The sequence below is a fragment of the Hesperophylax consimilis genome, chromosome 18 (genome assembly GCF_061612785.1).
Source record: "Hesperophylax consimilis isolate HC1 chromosome 18, BYU_Hcon_1.0, whole genome shotgun sequence".
Classification (NCBI taxonomy): domain Eukaryota; kingdom Metazoa; phylum Arthropoda; class Insecta; order Trichoptera; family Limnephilidae; genus Hesperophylax; species Hesperophylax consimilis.
This window is the reverse complement of record NC_142853.1, coordinates 4722470-4740513: the sequence shown is the minus strand read 5'-3', so window position 1 is coordinate 4740513 and position 18044 is coordinate 4722470.

The following is an 18044-nucleotide window of genomic DNA, read 5'->3' as shown; positions in this document are numbered from 1 at the left end:
GGTTCCTACCAGAAACTACTTAAGAACTTTTTATAATGCCACGAATACCCATGTCAGGTGCTCTAGTTTAATTTTATTGTGTCCGATCTAATGTAGAAGTCTAAATATTGTATCTAGTCTAATCGTCATATCTTTACGAAAATAAATCACTACACAATCTTCATTCCCGAGCGATTCAAAATTTTGTCATAGATACATTTAGCATTAAGCCCCAGACATTATACTAAAGCTATGTTAGGGTGCGTATAAATGGTATACTCCTAGGATATTAACGATATAATCATATCACATCGAGGCGAATATATGACGCACATGTGAATGGCAGCAGAAGTCGAGGACGCTCGAGCAAGACATGGCACGATCAAGTAAATAAGATACTTGTGTCTGGCCATGTCAAGAGTCAGAATATTAGAAGAGTATACATGAGACGATGTATGAATGTGAATGAGGCAAGGAGTGTGTGCCAAGACCGAGTTGTTTTACTGGTCCTTCCTCTCTGCCTACCCCTGCGGGGAAACGGCGTATTGGTTATTTAGTTAGTTTCATCGAGGTGCTTAAAAATTACTCAAGCGTTACTATAATTATCATTATATAATTGGTTATAAATTCTTTATGATTTTTTAAGTCCAAAATGGAATCGAGAAACACGGAATGGTTGTACCAAATGTCGATTAAAATAACTTAAAATGATAAACGATTTATAATTGTTTTCTGCTTTTGATCGCAAAACGATTTACAACTTATCGTAGATTGGTTTCATCATCATTATAAACTATTGTAAATGCTAATTGCACATATTATATGGAGTGGTACATAAATAATTATGTTAGATATAAAATATTTAGTTAGTCAAAATATAATTTAATGTACATTACTTTTACGATGCTCACTCACGCCATCTAGTATAAATCCGTATTAGGCACTGTAGAGATAAACGTAGAAGTGTGCTGTGGGCGTGTCTGCGTCCCCGAATTTAGGTTATAACTACAATTTGTACACAGTTGACACTTGTCACATGAGAACGAGTCGCTTCTATGATTCGTTCTTAAGTTCAACAGCTCGGCTGTGGAACGAACTGCCGGCCTCTGTGTTTCCTCCCTCCTACAACATGGGACTCTTCAAGACCCATGTTCACTCCTTCCTCTCCACAAAAAGACCCTCCACACAGCATCCCCAAAGATGACATAGGCCCTGAGGGAAATTATTTTCTTCAGGGCCTCCTGTGTGGAGTAAATATAAAAAAAAAAAAAAAAAAAAAAAAAAAACACGATGCGATGTCGGGAAACTAGTGTTTAAAGAGGAAACCTGGGGAATCTTCATCATGATTAAATTAAAAGCTCAAAAAAAATTATGAAGCCGTGTTTACGCTTCGATGAATTAAAAAACAATGCACGACTGATATTAACCCCCCACTGACAGATTTTTTTTTCAAATTTGATTTAAAAAATTGCTACTTTGGACTCGATTTATTCGAAAAAGAAAGCACACATCAGTTATACCACAATATGAACTCTAAATTATGTATATATGTATTATTTATTCCTTCATGATCTCCTTAAAACGGTTTTACACAAATACATTACGGAGAAGATAAATATGAGGTAAATGTAAGTATAGAAATGCCTTGGAGACAGTTTTTTTTTCTAACCAACTTAACTTAAATACAGTTGTTGAACTGTTTATAATGAGGACCGAACAAATCAATACAATGACAATTCAACACACCTTTCAAAAGTGATACAAAGTTATGAAACACAAAATTAGGTTACGTAGGGTAGGTTTATAGTTTTTTCATATTTTTAATGACTTTTTATCACATTTTAAAGGTGTGTTGTATTGTAATTATGTTGAGTAATGAGTAAGGGACATTTAAAATGTCGATGGTCAATGCAAAATCACCAGTTTCCCACTTGTACCACTAGTTTCCGGACACAATGTATTTATCTAACTTGAGGTGAAATTAATTAACCATTTTCAAATATCAAATTCCTTTCTTGAAATTCTATCTTAGTCTGTTGTGTGGGTCAGAAAATACAATAATCAGTTATCTTTCAAATCGTTATTTATCACACTTCTATGAATTATTACGTTCAGTGGAATTAGGTAATTATTTCTAAGGAGGTTGACATTTTATTGCTCGTATGTCTATTTTCAATGGATTTATCGTAAATCGTTAAACGAAGAGTAATAAATAAATCAATAAATGCATTAAAGGCCTGTCTAGTCATTTTCTAAAGGCGTGTGTAAAGTAAAACTTTACAACTATATTGAGATGTACTTGACCTTGCGGGTTACAGACGTACCTTAAGCTTTGAAAGAAATTAATTAAGATTGTTTCACACAATCCGAACAATTAACCAAATATCAAAGTTGATTTTCAATTTCAATGAAGGTACAAAACTGAAATAATAACAAACCTTGAATAGAACCTTCACAGAACTTGGAAATCAACTCTGAAATTCGTTGAATTGTTAAAATTCTGTGATAAAACACGTCCTAAGAAGAATTTCAATTAAGTGGACTGCAATACAAGCACTATTTCTCTATATTACCAAGGCCACGTACAGCCTGACGAAGACCATTAAACTATGGATCTTAAAAACTATTTAGGTGAATCAGAATGAAGTATTTATCATTACTTATGGTTTAACGATTTTTCAGAAATATTCATCGCGTGTCTAATTGGGTACCTAAATTATATCAAGCTCATGTTTAAATTGTACTAAATAAGAATCTTATGCTTTGAAAAACTGCTCTTGGCTAAACGTTAGGCGCTTCAAACCATTAAATGATAATCAGGAATCAATGGTTTGAGGGTCTTCTGTCTAGTTGATTTTAATATAAGATGATGATTTTTAAATTGGTCTTGCAGTATTCCTTTGATTCTGTGGCGATAGATATTAAAAATGAATTAAACTAAGTTTTATTTTTTTAATGAACATTATATAGGTATCGTCGGTAGATACTCGATACGCACTTAGAACTTTAATTAAGTACCAGTAGTGAAATTTTTCGCTTTCGTGTTTATTCTCTCTCTGTCTGCACCATAAATCTTAAGGTTTATAGCTATTTGCTTTTAAATATAAGGTTGCTGGGGTTGTTGGTGCAAAACCCGGCAAGGACGAATACAAAGTATGCGAGTATGGGAGAATTTAGGTAGGTACCTAGATACCCACTTTATATTCCCCGTATGGAATTTTTTATAAATTAATGTCATTTGCCATGCGTTTATTACTTTAATTTTCAAAATATGTTAATTTTTTCTCTTTTACAATGTTATTTATTTATTCTTCAGATTGCTGGTCAATTTCACTAAACCATTGTGCTACGTTGGTTTATTTTTAACCGCCAAATAGATTTATTGTATTCAACAACTTTTGTGTTTTACTTTATTTATAAACATATCATTATAATACAAGGTTTTAAGAGGAACGGGTGCGCGGCATTCTTCGTACAAAATTGAAAACTTTGAATTTGAAGCCAAAATACCAAAATAAATTTAGTAAAATACTTGACCAAAATAAATAAAAAAATTTGAACAAAAATTTAAAGCAAATATCTAATACGGATATGAGCTACTTTATATATCTGAATTTCAAATTTTTAAATATGGCCAATTAAAGAAATCTATTTTTCATGATGTTAGAGGCAAGTTTAGAAATTATTTGTGATGTAATGTAATGGTTATCACTAGAAAATTTACCTTGCCTCTTTTACTGTGTAAATATAAAATTTAAAAAAATGTGATTTATTAAAAAAAACTATTTTGTTTGTTTTAAATTTAATTTACGATAGAACACAAAACTGACAAAAAACGGCTTTCTTACGATGATTTATTTTTAAATTTATATTTCATTGTGTTTAAATAGTAGGTTGGGAAAGATTATTTTTTTAATAATTAAGATTTCCACTTTATTTTAGAGATTAAAATAATGTATATAACAACGTAGCATCAAACAAATAACCGACATATTTAAATTTAAATCATCACTAAAAACATTTCTTTTAAACCTTGCATAAATTAAATACCTAGGTTTTTTAAATTTTTTATTTACATACAATTGTCAACATGAAATTGTTGGTTTATATAATATAATGTGTATTTGTTTTGGATGTTGTTAACTGGAAGAAATAGGATGTAACCTATAAGCTTTACCCTTTAACTCTGTATTTTTGTGCAGTAAATATTTTTTTGAATTTTTATTTGATAGTGCAAATTCAACCTTAGGTCTGTCCAATTGACTTCACATACGTCGTTAAGATTCTGGCTTTATTTAGTATGTTGTCTCTCTTAAGAGCCCCTAATATTCTCTTCAATAATAAAATTTTACAATTTATAGACTTTCCTCATTATCAAGTTATTCCAAAAATAAAAAAAAATGTACATTTGTTTATCCTCTCCTGCCTACGGTACTAATTATATAATATTATTTGTGTATTACTACCTATCATAACGGTGTTTGTGCATTAAACCTTAGATAATTATATCATTGTTTTCATTAGGAATCGCACCAGAAATACCTACTTGGAATCGAACCAAACTAACTCACTACTGCACCATATTGTATTTGTTTCACCATGATTTGTAATAATAGAAAATAAAATACGTAAAGACTAATGTTATTTGAATTAAGTTTTTTGTTTGATCAACCTCGTATTCAAATTCAGGCTGTATTTGTCTAAGAAAAATTTCCTTTGTATCAACGATAATAATAACTTTGTTTTTTTTTAAAGAACTTGTTACTAAACCGAGAAGGGGCGGAATAACGGAACTTAATAATAACTTTCTATGTACTTCTTTTCTTCAAGAACAAACAATTTACTCGAGTTTCGGATGTTTAAGATATAAATAATAAGACGCCTCTAAAGAATATATAATAAATTTCTTAAATTAAATGAGGATTTTTCTTTAATAAAAGTAAAAGTTTTGCGAATCTTTCAGCCCAACTGAATAGTTTTTGTATTTCAGGAATTTTAAAAGTTGTACTTAACGTTTCTCATAGATATATAGTTAAACTATTTAATATTTTTATATATGAACTAGCTTGACGACAAATGATTTTTAAAATGGACTGTATGTAAATGAGAAAATAAAGGAATTTATTCGATCGTGTTAAATCAGAGCGAATACGAAGAGTAATGGAAAACTCACCTCATGATCATATTGAGTCCTGTTGTTTTCTTGAAAATTCCATCTCTTAAAATTTATGGGTGTACGTGTATACCTCATACAATTCATTGCCACATTCTCAAACTCAGGGGCTGTACTTATGTTGTACTTAGTGTTGATATTTGGTTGTAATACCACCTGAAATACGTCGGTGGAGTGTGTAGATCTAAGTTATCATTATTCAATTTATGTATATTTTAAGATATTTCCATAGGTGGCGATAGTTACGCCACATGACAGAGACAACATGTGGGCTGTACCCGAATGATTTCAAGTACAACGATGTTAGCCGAACTCTAGGCCGGCAGCTCAGTTTGACTCAGAATTAACTCAGAGCCTCCTACAGATATTCATAGTAATTATCTTACAATAATAAAGTTACTTGTAATCTTTACCGAAGCATTTATTGAAAACTCCCGATATTAAAGTACTACATTACAACCTGTTTCCTAATTATGAGGTAAATATACAATATTCATTTAACATCCTATTAAAAAAATGCGGCGATTTACTTCGAAGTTTATTTTTTCCTCTTTTAATTAAAGAGGTGCCTGTATACAGAAGGAAGAAAGTGGTTTCATAAAGCGCCCCTTTATAAGCTATTAACCTCCTGGCCGACTCACTTAATAACTCATCTCAATATCCCAAAAACAATATCACTTCTTACTTTCGTATTAACCGGGGACAATATTAAATTAGAAAAACAATTTCCTTTCACCGAGCCTTGGGAGGGCGCTTACCGCCTTGCAATTCTGGATTTAGCGGGGTGACTGAAATGGTGATAATGAGTTGGATATAAGTTTTCCGAAAAAGAAAGGCTTAAGGGTCCCTTTTGGAAATTCGAAACAATGTTAAGAAATAAAGATTTTTAGAAGAAATTGGGGACAAGGTGTTCATTTTGTTAACATCACTCAACAATTTGATGAAGTGGAACGGCTCAATAAATTTTGTTATTTTGAAAACGGAAAATCATTTTCGTGATGTATGGTACTTTTGAAAGAGAACCAATCCTTATATTTTAATATTTTGTACGGAATTCCCGTTAACTCAGAAGTTTTATTTGTATATTTGTACAATCCTCATTAAGTATGTTTTTTAAAGCGAGTTTCGCCATTAAACTGTAGTTTGAATATTCGAAGATAGTTTTATCCCTTCCACCTTCTTGTCTTCAAAAGCGCTTCCAGTGAATTCAATATTCTTACAATATTGTTGACTTTTATTCATAAAGATTAATGAATACTTATTCTGAAAGTTTTTTTTTTCATAATTATTCGCAGAATTAATAAATTGCAAGTTAAAAACAATTAAAACCTTAAGAGACATGAACGCCCTGTGATTGTTTGGCGGCCTCTAACAGATCTTATGCGGCTACCTCGCGGGTCAATCTTGTTAAATATTTAAATTGGGATTTATTGATTTCATACCGACCCCAGTGGGATTGACCTTACTGTTTACCGACAATACCGAGGTACGTATGACGTCACACGTGCCTGTTAGATTGCGATCTTTTTGGCTTTGAAAAATTCAAAATTTGAAAATAATTTTTAAATTTTTATAAAAAAATACTGAAATAAATAATTTAAATTTGATTAGAAATCCTTATTAAATTGTCAATGTACATTAATTTACACATATATGACATACATGTGACTACTGTACTGAGACAATATTGTTGTTCCTTTGTCCTACCTACTTCGATTCCTGCACCTTTCTGTGCATATTTCAATCAGTCTGTTACAATATCTCGCATAGCTCACTATAAAAAAAACCGCATCCGCGCGAGATTCTACCTCGCATATTTTATTACATCTTTTTATCCGCGCCAATATCATGCAAACCGTTATGTGTTCAGTCGCATCGCTGGGAGGAGAATAAACAGGAAGAAACGAGTGCCCTTGTTCTTAATGGTGAGTCCTAATTGAGTGGTAAATACACTAACATCCAAGGTCCTTTGACAGAAATTTTTTTACACTCCTAAAACAACATAACAAAACACCTTTTACACACCAGTCAATGTGGTAAAATAATTAAACTCTTTTATTAATTAAGCAAACTGAAAAAATTATCGATGTGCAAAAAATCGATTTGGAGTAGGCATTCTTGAGGTGATATTGAGGCCCTATGAAAAAAATTCGAAAATAATTAAAGTGTCATTAAATCATGACATCCACTCCAACAATCAGATTTTTGTATGAAATTTTTCATCTGGATTATCGCACAAGTGACTAAATACCAAAAGGTATTTTATTTTTAATTGTTAAACAGGGTTTTTTTTATATAATCCTTTATTGAGTTTTATATTAAATTCAGATTTTGCCGTTGGACAGAATAGAATGCAAAAATAAAATGACACCCTCTGATCTTGCAGAGGGTTCGGGGCTGGCGCCAGCCAAAAGGGCGGAAATTAAAAATTCCTTTGTCAATATTATTTTCATTATTAGGTCGGTACTACAAGGCGAAATAAAATTATTTTTTGAAACGATTCCGGTTTGACTATTGACTCCAAGACAATGACAGGATTTTACAGATTTTTTAAGGGAGGAATTTGAAAAGAATGGAAAACCGAGTAATTTTAATGGTGGTCAAAGGGTAAGACTCTCGACTAGTAATGCGGAGGTCGCGGGCTCAAATCCCGGCGTGCCCAAGTAAATTTTATTTTATTAATTTTTGTTATTTCGCAATTCATTTATTTAAAATAAAACGTAAATTATTTATATTGTTTTATATGAAACCTCACAAGACCGCTCCTGTATGTATAGTGTAAAAACAGTGGAGCTATGTCGCCACTAGTTGGGCAGTGTTTTGAGGCGGGTTAAGGTAGGGGCTATAGGAAGGAATTTATTATTGCGGGTCTTTAAGAGGCCAATTACGTTCTTCCACCGATAGGTATAACTAATTCAATACAAATACAAGATTTTCCTTCTTGCACCAGTCTTCGCTTAGGTTTTTTAGCACCTTCATTTCCTTTTAGGTGGGTACTTTCTAGTCGTTCCAAATTTTATGTTAGTGGAAATTAATTTAACTGCATCAGTCTCTTGTTGAATGGTTTTTTACATTAACTCCAAACGGAAGGCATTGATAAAAATAATTTTCCTCAGGGCAGGTACCAATTGTCGAGTGGTTAAAGACGTTGTCCCGGTAAGACAGAAATCCTGGGTTCTGTTCCTATTTGTGACCGTTATCTTTTTATTTTTCGGTTTCACGTTTTGTTTACATTTATTAGTATTATCTTATTTTTCAGTCATATATTACATTGATGGGTTATATTGATGCTTATAAGATTCAAAAATGATTTAAAAATGATTGTCCCAATAAAATAATATTTTTAAATTACATGCCGTTTTTGTATTAAACAAGATTTTCGCCTCAAAGTCTCCATGTAAAAAAAGTATATTTTCGTATTCTAGCAATTTTTCACATGATTGCATTTCGTTGTAACAAGACTTACATCCCGCCGGTTAAAACTTTTATCAAAAATAACGATTGTACTGTGTGGGCTGCCGCATATTACCTACAAAGTTACATGGGGAAGGGAAGATTATCTTTTTGTCTTTGAAAATTGTTTTTCTTTGAAATTATTGCCTGGGGGTGCAATCTCCTTTCCATTACGGTATTTGCTATTTTTGAAAATAATATTCCGCCCACGAAAAGTGAAGAAAATTTTAGGGGTGGTTTTATGAGTTACGTTACAAGTGTTGGGTTAAGTATTTGCTCAAATTTATTCCAAATTTAATTATGTTATACATTAACAATGTGTTTTCTTTCTTTGAATTCCATAATATTTGTTTACGTTTTCATGATTTCGTGGATGTTTTGTAAATCTTGAAATAAATGGAATTTTTATTTCGATGTTACCGCGGGAATTAAATCGCTGCATCTTCTATATTATACGAGTACTAACATAAAGTCGCTATCCGCGTCTCTCTCCGTGTGCGCTTAGTTCTTCTAAACAACGCAATGGATTTTGATAGGGTTTTCAGTATTATTATTATTATTTTTTTATTTCTTGCTAGAGCAATCCCGTTGAGATACAAAACTCACCGTAGGATGAGAGTAACTTACAATCCATGGGAGTAAATAGGTACAATTTTACATTGGTATTTTGATATCAAAACTATAAGTTTCACATACAAACCAGTATAAAAATAGAAAAAGGGAGGTTAAGTATAATAAAAAGGAAACAAACAGGAATTTACACGCAAGTACAAAGCCATGATAGGAATTTACAAAAAGGTTTTTACCCACTGATACATTGGTAAAAATAGATTATGCTCGATTACAAATACAGGAGATAGAAAAGAAGAGAAAAGAAACAAGACAAACCACAACATATAGTTAAGAGATTTAATTTCATATTTTGTAATATGTGTTAAAAGAATGCGGATTTTATTGTTATTACGAGTTTTGTGGTTGTGGGTATCTTGATTGTAAAGTGGCTTGATGTTAGTGTTGATTGATTGTTGAGTAATCTGTAAGATGGTGGTCGTGATTTCATTTTTGGGAAGGACTGTGATTGGAAGGATTCCGGAAACTAAATAGATGTCCTTAACATTTATGTCCCATGGAGGACAAATAAAATTTCTGAGAGCACAGTTTCGGACCACCAGCAGGCTAGCTACAAATATTAAAAAAAAAATACGCAAGTAGTATATTTTTAGAAAGTAAAGAAAACTCTGGGTACGTGTCAGCTTGAAATAAATAAATTGATTTGTGACAATCATCTACAGCTCTGCGGCGGATGGGTTTTTTATAACAGAAAGACAACGTAATAATTTAATATACATATATTAAATAACAATTGCATCCTAAGTTTTGTGGCAATGTTAAAATCGAACTCCATGGCATGCAGGATTCGGCAGCTTCCTCGATATTTCTCTCGATTCTTCTTATCATCAGCTACTTTCATGTGAAATGCCAGTCCGGACACAGGATGAGCAGATGTATTCCAATTGCCAATCTCCCAGGGTGAAGTCTCCAGTTTTCAAAGAATGACGAAATTAGCAAACAAGACATATTGGTCACCAACCAAAAAGAATGGAAACAGTTTTGGGCCGTTGAACAAGGAATGCAAGTAATGGCTTGATTTTGAACTGTACAAGTTTTGCATTCTGAGCTCAGGTGTGACAACCAACCGAAGTGTGTAAAAAAATCAAGGGCTGGCAATATAATCAATGCACAAGGGTTTATTGAGTAAGTACTGGAGTTGCCACACAGAGAAAACAAAGAAATAAATAAGTAGAAGTTACAAACTCTTTATTTAGTATATAATGTAGATACTTGGAAATGATGTGTCTGTAGAGACAACACAGGATAGTATTTGCATATTTAGGAGATATACATTTTACTTTAACTCCCGATGTACAGGAATCAATCGCCGCATCAAACAAAACTACAACTTAATATTGCAGTTTGGCTCTGATGATGAACACTGCAAATCAGTCGGAAGTTTCGGCTCAAGAAAAAGTAATAATAACGCTATGTTAAAATATAGTCTAAACTAGTCCTACAGCATTCACCTAGATCCCTTATTATTAATAATAATAAAATCACGTACTTAGTTAGTAAATGTAGTTAGTTAGTAAAAAACGCTATCTTGAAAATGGAAGAAACGCAAGCCTTTGAAAAATAATGAAATCGGACTTGGCTTGTCAAGGTCAAACTTTAGAAACAAAAGACATTCACATTTCAAATACAGAAGAAAAATAATTTTCTGGGCAAAAATATTCTGTTTAAGGTAGTTATTTAATTGCGTAGGTGACTTCTTGACGCATTAATTCCAATTTTGAAAATGTTGATTAAAATAATTTTTATTTTAGTATATACTTTATTGAAAAATTTACACAAATAGTGACAGCGATACTTATATTCAAAGCAATCCAAGATCCAGATTTGAGCAGGAAATACGCACAACCGAAATCAGTATTTTTCAAGATATCATAATATATTTTATGTAAATCCGAATAGGTATCCCAGAATACGATGGGTTAGTGGGTTTACGGCATCACAAATAATTCGGAATGCGAAGAGGAAGAAGATGTGGAAGGTGATGTTTGACGTACTTGAGTGTTCAGATCTGATAACCAAATACGGTTAGAACCATTTACAATTAAATCGACAATTTTTATTTTGTTAGCGCAAGTGGCTTAGTGGGTTAAGGCTTGGTTCAATTCAGGATAACGTAACTTCTGATCAGAATGTTAAAGTTTCTTCAATATCCAATATATTGGGTATCATTATGCAAAAATGAATTGAATTGTCTGGAACATGCATTGTTACGGGATTATTTTTTCAGACACAAAATAATAATATTGCATTAAATAAACCAAATAAACAGTAATATTGTATGTTGGTGCTGAACCAACACTAGGCCGCCATCTGTTGGTAAACAAATCAGGTAAAAGTTTGTTTTTAACAACAGCGTAAATTCAATGGTTTCACAGGATGGTACGATTCTATGGGGATTACCGTAGGATCTCACCTTAATATTGTATCCTGCTAGGGTTGATTGACAGACTAATGGGGTTCTTACAGCCCCTAAATACCTTTTGGGTCCAATTGTTAAGGGTGTCATGTTAAAGCCGAGGTGTTAAGGTTTTTTTTAATCCATAATTCTGAACGGTGGCATAATTTTACAGGGTTGATAATTTTTATTAATGTTGTTTTTAACGAAATTTTTATTTCAATGTGTTAACTTTGAGAAATACATCAAACATGAATCAAATTTTTTGATATTATACGATAAAAAATTGTGATTTTGAAAAATCTTCTATCGTTAAAAAGAGATCAAAGTAATAATGATTAATGCAACCAAATAGTAGATTCAACATTTTCGCTGATGGTTTTTGACATTTATTGGAATAGGATTAGGGCAATAGAATTTTTATATAATGGAAAATATATTAATTATTTATTTAAAAATCTGAAGACGGTGAATTTTGTTTTTCAATTTTAATATTTTTTTGAAATACCTTAACATTTTGATTTAGACATCAAGGGGCAAAATTCTATGATTTTTTTTAGTAACTTTGATAAATGAAATTAAGTGCTTCTCAACCTTCCTCTTTTTTCCATCTGAATTCCAAAGTCCCACTGTACCGGGAAATAATGGCCATATACAAAAATAATCATTATCTAACTCGCTATCTTTGCCACTCCCCAAAATTCATCGATACGCATTAATTACCTAAGAAATACGACACGTCATAAATCTCACCCCAATAAATTTAGACTAATATCCTTGTATCCTAAAGCATCTACCTTCCTGTCCCGATAAATACGCCGACCTTTGAGGTCCGGGCATTGAATTGCAGAGGAAGCAAGATTGAATGTATATAAAGAGAACAAGGCATATAAACATTCCGAACAACTGCACCCTAAATTTGCCATAATGGTAGGAGAGAAGTAAAGAAGTCGGTATTCGGGGATGGGGGATAATAGAATTCCTCGCGAGATCGATTTCTTTTGAGACCGTTCTATTCAGTCAGCTCTGGGAGTATGCGGTGCCTTTAAAACCAGTTTTAAATAGGCCAAGAATGATTATTGGCTTGCAGTTTATTGAGAATAAATCTACAGGCAAACTTTATAAGTGCGAGCGATTGCAGTCTTACGTTTAGGTACCCAGTTAAATTTTATGGTAAACAAAAAAATCAAATGAGAGAGCGTATATAAACGAAAGCGAATGAGCGATACAAATATTCTAAGGTTATTAAAAAAAAGTTGTTTCCATCATCATAATTAAACATATCACCGTAGGTCGACAACATAACGACAATTACATAAATTGATATTTTGTGATAAGTTGACGCTACTTTATTTTATTAAGTTGAGTATCCTATTGATGTGGATGTAACTATGATAAATGATAGCCTAATACTACATATTATTGAATAAAAAATTTAATAAAACTAAACAAACCGATAAAAATTAATCGTTTTCAAATGACACTTGAAATATTATAACTATTGTTTCCAAGGCAAGGAGTGTGTGCCAAGACCGAGTTGTTTGGCGGTCCGTCCTCTCTGCCTACCCCTGCGGGGAAACGGCGTGATGGTTAGTTAGTTAGTTAGTTAGTTTGTTTCCATGGAAATGTCGGTATTGAATTTTAGTCTTCAAATTTTGTATGATAAATGTCTTTGAATGAATGTGAATAATCTTTGCGTGATTGCGACCTACGCGTAAATCAATGATCTTGGAATAATTATCAAGAAGAATTCCCTAACGGTTACCATATTATACTTTTTATTTAATCTAGTCTGATTATCGAAATACGATAATCAACTAGATAATATAAACTATGTAAAAGATCTTACTGTATTTTACATTGTAATACATTCAACAAATGTAAATCATTTTTATTTTATATTACAAATAATACATATTCTACTTTGCATTTTATACGAATATCCTAATCGTGGAAATTCAATTCTTCGTTTTTACAACCAAAATTTCAAATTAGAAATATTTTGCACTTTAGAAAGTCGTATTCATTTATTTTATATATAAATTCTCTCTACTGTCGTAAAACATAATCAAGAAAAACAATTATATTTTAATCTTTATTTATGTATATGAGAATTAATGTATCTTTGTATAGTTAGTTTTTATAACTGGATTGTTCTCACGTAAGTGAGATCGTCTGTAAAAACCCAGTATAAATAAATAAACATTTTTAACATAAAATGACATCCGCGGTACAGTAGAGCTCGCCCCGCGCAAATGGTCGTAACAACACATACGCTGTACGCTTTGCGCGTAAACTATTGTAACAGTACCAACAATAGTATACGCCGTAAAATATATTGGAATAATGAGTTACGACGAACGATATTGTCTAAAGAAAGTTCATATTTGTTTAATTTACTTTTGTTAACTCCCTCGTAAAGTTTGTATTGTGTCGGAAATAAACACACGAAAAACTCAAAATTACTATTTTGTGGGTTAAAATAGTTTAAGTAGGAGGGATCGATCTATTAACAATTATTATTAAAAGAAAAAAATAGTTCATTCCGTATAAAGCAGTATTTAAAAGATCTAGTTTGACAACATTTAAGTACTGAGATGCTCTGTGATTTTCTCACAGAAAACTGTATTAGAGATAAAAAGTTTTAATCGAAAGATCAAGACCGGTATATTATCATTTACTTCTAAATACTTAGTACCATTCCACTCAAGTCACGGTTAAATCAACAATAATTGACGACTTAAATTATTGTACCTACAAGTAATTTTTCATTGAAGAAACCGAGATATTATACGATTCGTTTCTATCAGTATTTCAAATAATTGCGGACAGTCTGGTTTGGTTGGACTGTGATTGATTGATATCACATTTCGCAATTGGTTTTGACAAGTTGTTACCGTTGAAATCACAACCTTTAACCAGAAATTTAATCAGATTAAATAATAGTATTACGTGAGATTTAACCAATTACAAGTGGAAGTAATCGCAATTGTGTTTAGATATAAAATGAAATACCTACAATCCAATATTCAACTCTTATAAACGGTGTCCGGAAACTCGTGGTTTAAGCGGGAAACTAGCGAATATACAATATACATCCTTACAAAGAATTCAATATAACTTTTGTTTTTCCATCTGAACATTCCTCAATGTATATTTTTTTTTGCTTTTTTTCCTTTTTTCTCTGCGAAGGGTTAAAAATATTTAAGAAACTTGTAAACGCTTCCACCCATCTTAACAGACATTAAACAGCTGACATCCTGATAACCCCTAAGAGAATTAAAAAAAAATTAAAAATTAAAAAAAAAATTAAATTTAAAAAAAAAATCAAACATTCCAACTTAATCGAAAACGAAAACTCCGATCATAAAAATTATAAAACAATATTATGAGGCTTGAGGGAGTGTGAATGGGAAGAAAAATATTAAGGTTACGAAGTATTTATAGCTCCGCTTTTGTGAGATATCATCTCAGGGGCGCTTGTACATTACATATGCAGGCTATTCACATCTGGTTACCAAACTTGGCTTAAGACATTTTAAGCAACGCCAACGTTTTGATTCTCAATGGCGGTCTTTCACCGACAGAAAAGCTTTTCGTGTAGATTTGAATGGAAACCAACGTCACCACTAACTTAATACCTTTTGACTATTAGGTCAAGAGAGACAATCAACATTGCGTACTCGTTTTCTCTTACTCTGCCTGACATCGTATTCAGAATTTGTACGATGAGAGACCGAATTTCTGAATATTAAATTTGAGCATAGAATTGTCAGAATTTTGTATCAAGAAACAAGCCCATAATTTAAAAAAAAAAATTATATAATAATATATTTCTTTTATATAAAAACATAAATGTGTTATATTAAAAAAACTATTTACAATAAAAATGTTTTCTTTTTAACTTAACTACCCAATTCAATAAAGAAAAACGTTTCTCTTGTTGGGGAGTGGTGCCATTACAATATACATAGGTTAAAGAAAAGAATGAAAGTTTTTATTTATAAAGTAAGAAATAAACAAAATGTATACAGCATGATAACAAAAGTATAGATAATGAAAATTAACTAAAATAGCAGTTACTAAATTAGATACAGTAAATACATTTAAGAATATATTTATTTACATTTAACATTAATTTAAGAATAGTACCAAAATAAAAATAATATTATTACATTTCGATTAATAAGTAGGTATTTCTTGTATTCTATTTTATCTAAAAAGGAAAACTACAGAATTGTAATTATGTTCACACTAGTACGTAGTGCTAGTCTATGCAGTATATCAAGATTTCTTACTATTTATATATTTACATTATTTTGAATTGTACTAGCTTTTGCAAATCTAGTTCCCAGTAGAAGATCCAGATGACCATCTCGTAAGCATTTGCATTTTGTAATAAATCTAAAAACACAATAATCATTAAAATTATAGCATAAACACAATAGTATACTTCATTAGTATTTTTTTCTTGTTGTGAAATTTAGTGAATATTACATAGACTCTGCCTAAACTTGGTAACTACTTTTAGTTTTTTGAGTTAGCGATAAGTTAAATGATAGGTTTTGATGAAAAAAATGTAATTAATTGATAAGAAAAATAGTATATAATGTAAATACAAAAGCACTAACGAAAATAAGCATGTTTGTTTGATAAATAAAACTCAAAGGATTTTTATTAAATAAAAATTAATATAATTTTCGGAAAACCTTGACTTCATAATGCATACATTAAACTTTAAAATTGAATTTACTCCAAATAATGTTTTTGTAAGTAACCAGCTTTTGGCAGTAACCCGAAGATATTGCTATGTAGTTTAACTGCAACTAACCTAATACGTACACAATACTGCCGCCATGGGTGGAACGACAATACCCTCCATAAGAATCTCAAGGGAGATGCTGTGTTTTTACTTATAACAGCATAGTAACACTTTAACTAAAACACCTCAGCACATATTTTCCAAGTGTGGAATTCACAAAGCAATACTGCTAAACCATGCGGTTACTGATTATAAAATGTTTTTGTATTATTGGTATTAATTATGTAAAAACAGTGTGTAAGAGAATAGAAATTAATAAATAAATAAAACATCACGCTAACGTAAATGAACAGGTCACGGAAGAACAGCACGTCATTTTACTTCGTTACAAGCGAATAAGTTAGGTGTTGTGGCTGAGCTTTCAATAAATCATTGCCTCGTGAGGAGGGACTGCTAAAGCCCCTGTCAATTTGTCAGCTATAACCAACAACCACCTTCCAGCTTTCGATACGCACAATCCCTTTATCCTTTCTGCTGGTCTGGTACCTAATACCTGATACCTGGTACTGGTTGGTATCGGGATCACGTCCTGAGCATTAGGCGAGGATAATCGAAGGCCAGGTGGTGAGGAGAATCGAACTTTAGTAGGCTGGTTTTTTCCAGTGTTTTAAAAAAGAATGGAATTTAATAAAGGTGACGTTCATTGTGAAAAGAAATATTAAATTCTTCATACCACAGTGACATACTGTGGTAATAAAAGAATAATAAATAATTATAGTTAATTATTAATGTCGTGAAAAATCACGGGATACTCCGAACACTTCAACAAATGAGTTCCAATTTTGAAAATGGCAATAAAAGTAATGTTCTGTCAAAAATATTATATTATAGACGTAGGTAGGTGATGTAATAGAAAACGTATATTTATTGTTTTAGTGTTTAATTCGTAGAATTCCATTTATTTTTTTTAAATAAATTTAAAATAAATCAAATTTAATAATGTTATAATAATTATTAAGTTCTGCAAGTATTTCTGTTATTTTTACAGTTTTTAATGTGACAGCTGTTTCGGCTTTTGAGGCCATTATCAAACTGTGTAGGCCATTATCACACAGTTTGATAATGGCCTCAAAAGCCGAAACAGCTGTCACATTAAAAACTGTAAAAATAACAGAAATACTTGCAGAACTTAATAATTATTATAACATTATTAAATTTGATTTATTTTAAAAAAATAATAGAGAACGATTTGGGAGACGGGTGTGGGTAACGCCGCCCAAAACACCATTAATTGGATAACCAACGCCTTTGCCATAGGTCGTCCCAAGTGGTTCTGTACATTTGGTGACTTAGCAGCGGTGCCCGGGTTCACCCGCAGTTTGGTGGTGCAGATTTGGAGAAACTGGTTGAGGGAGATATTTTTACCTCTTTAGCTACAATCTCTCGAACCATCGCCTTGCACCGCATAGCGAGGGATGAATTCAAACGTCCGTCACAGGCAAAACTGGACAAACTGACCCCCAGATTCCTACCACCCCTTAATACCTTTTCCTTCCCAAACTTTCCTGTACTTTAAATAAAAGAAACGCTCCACACAGGATCCCCAAAGATGGCATAGGTCCTTAAGGAAATTGTTTTCCTTAAGGCCTCCT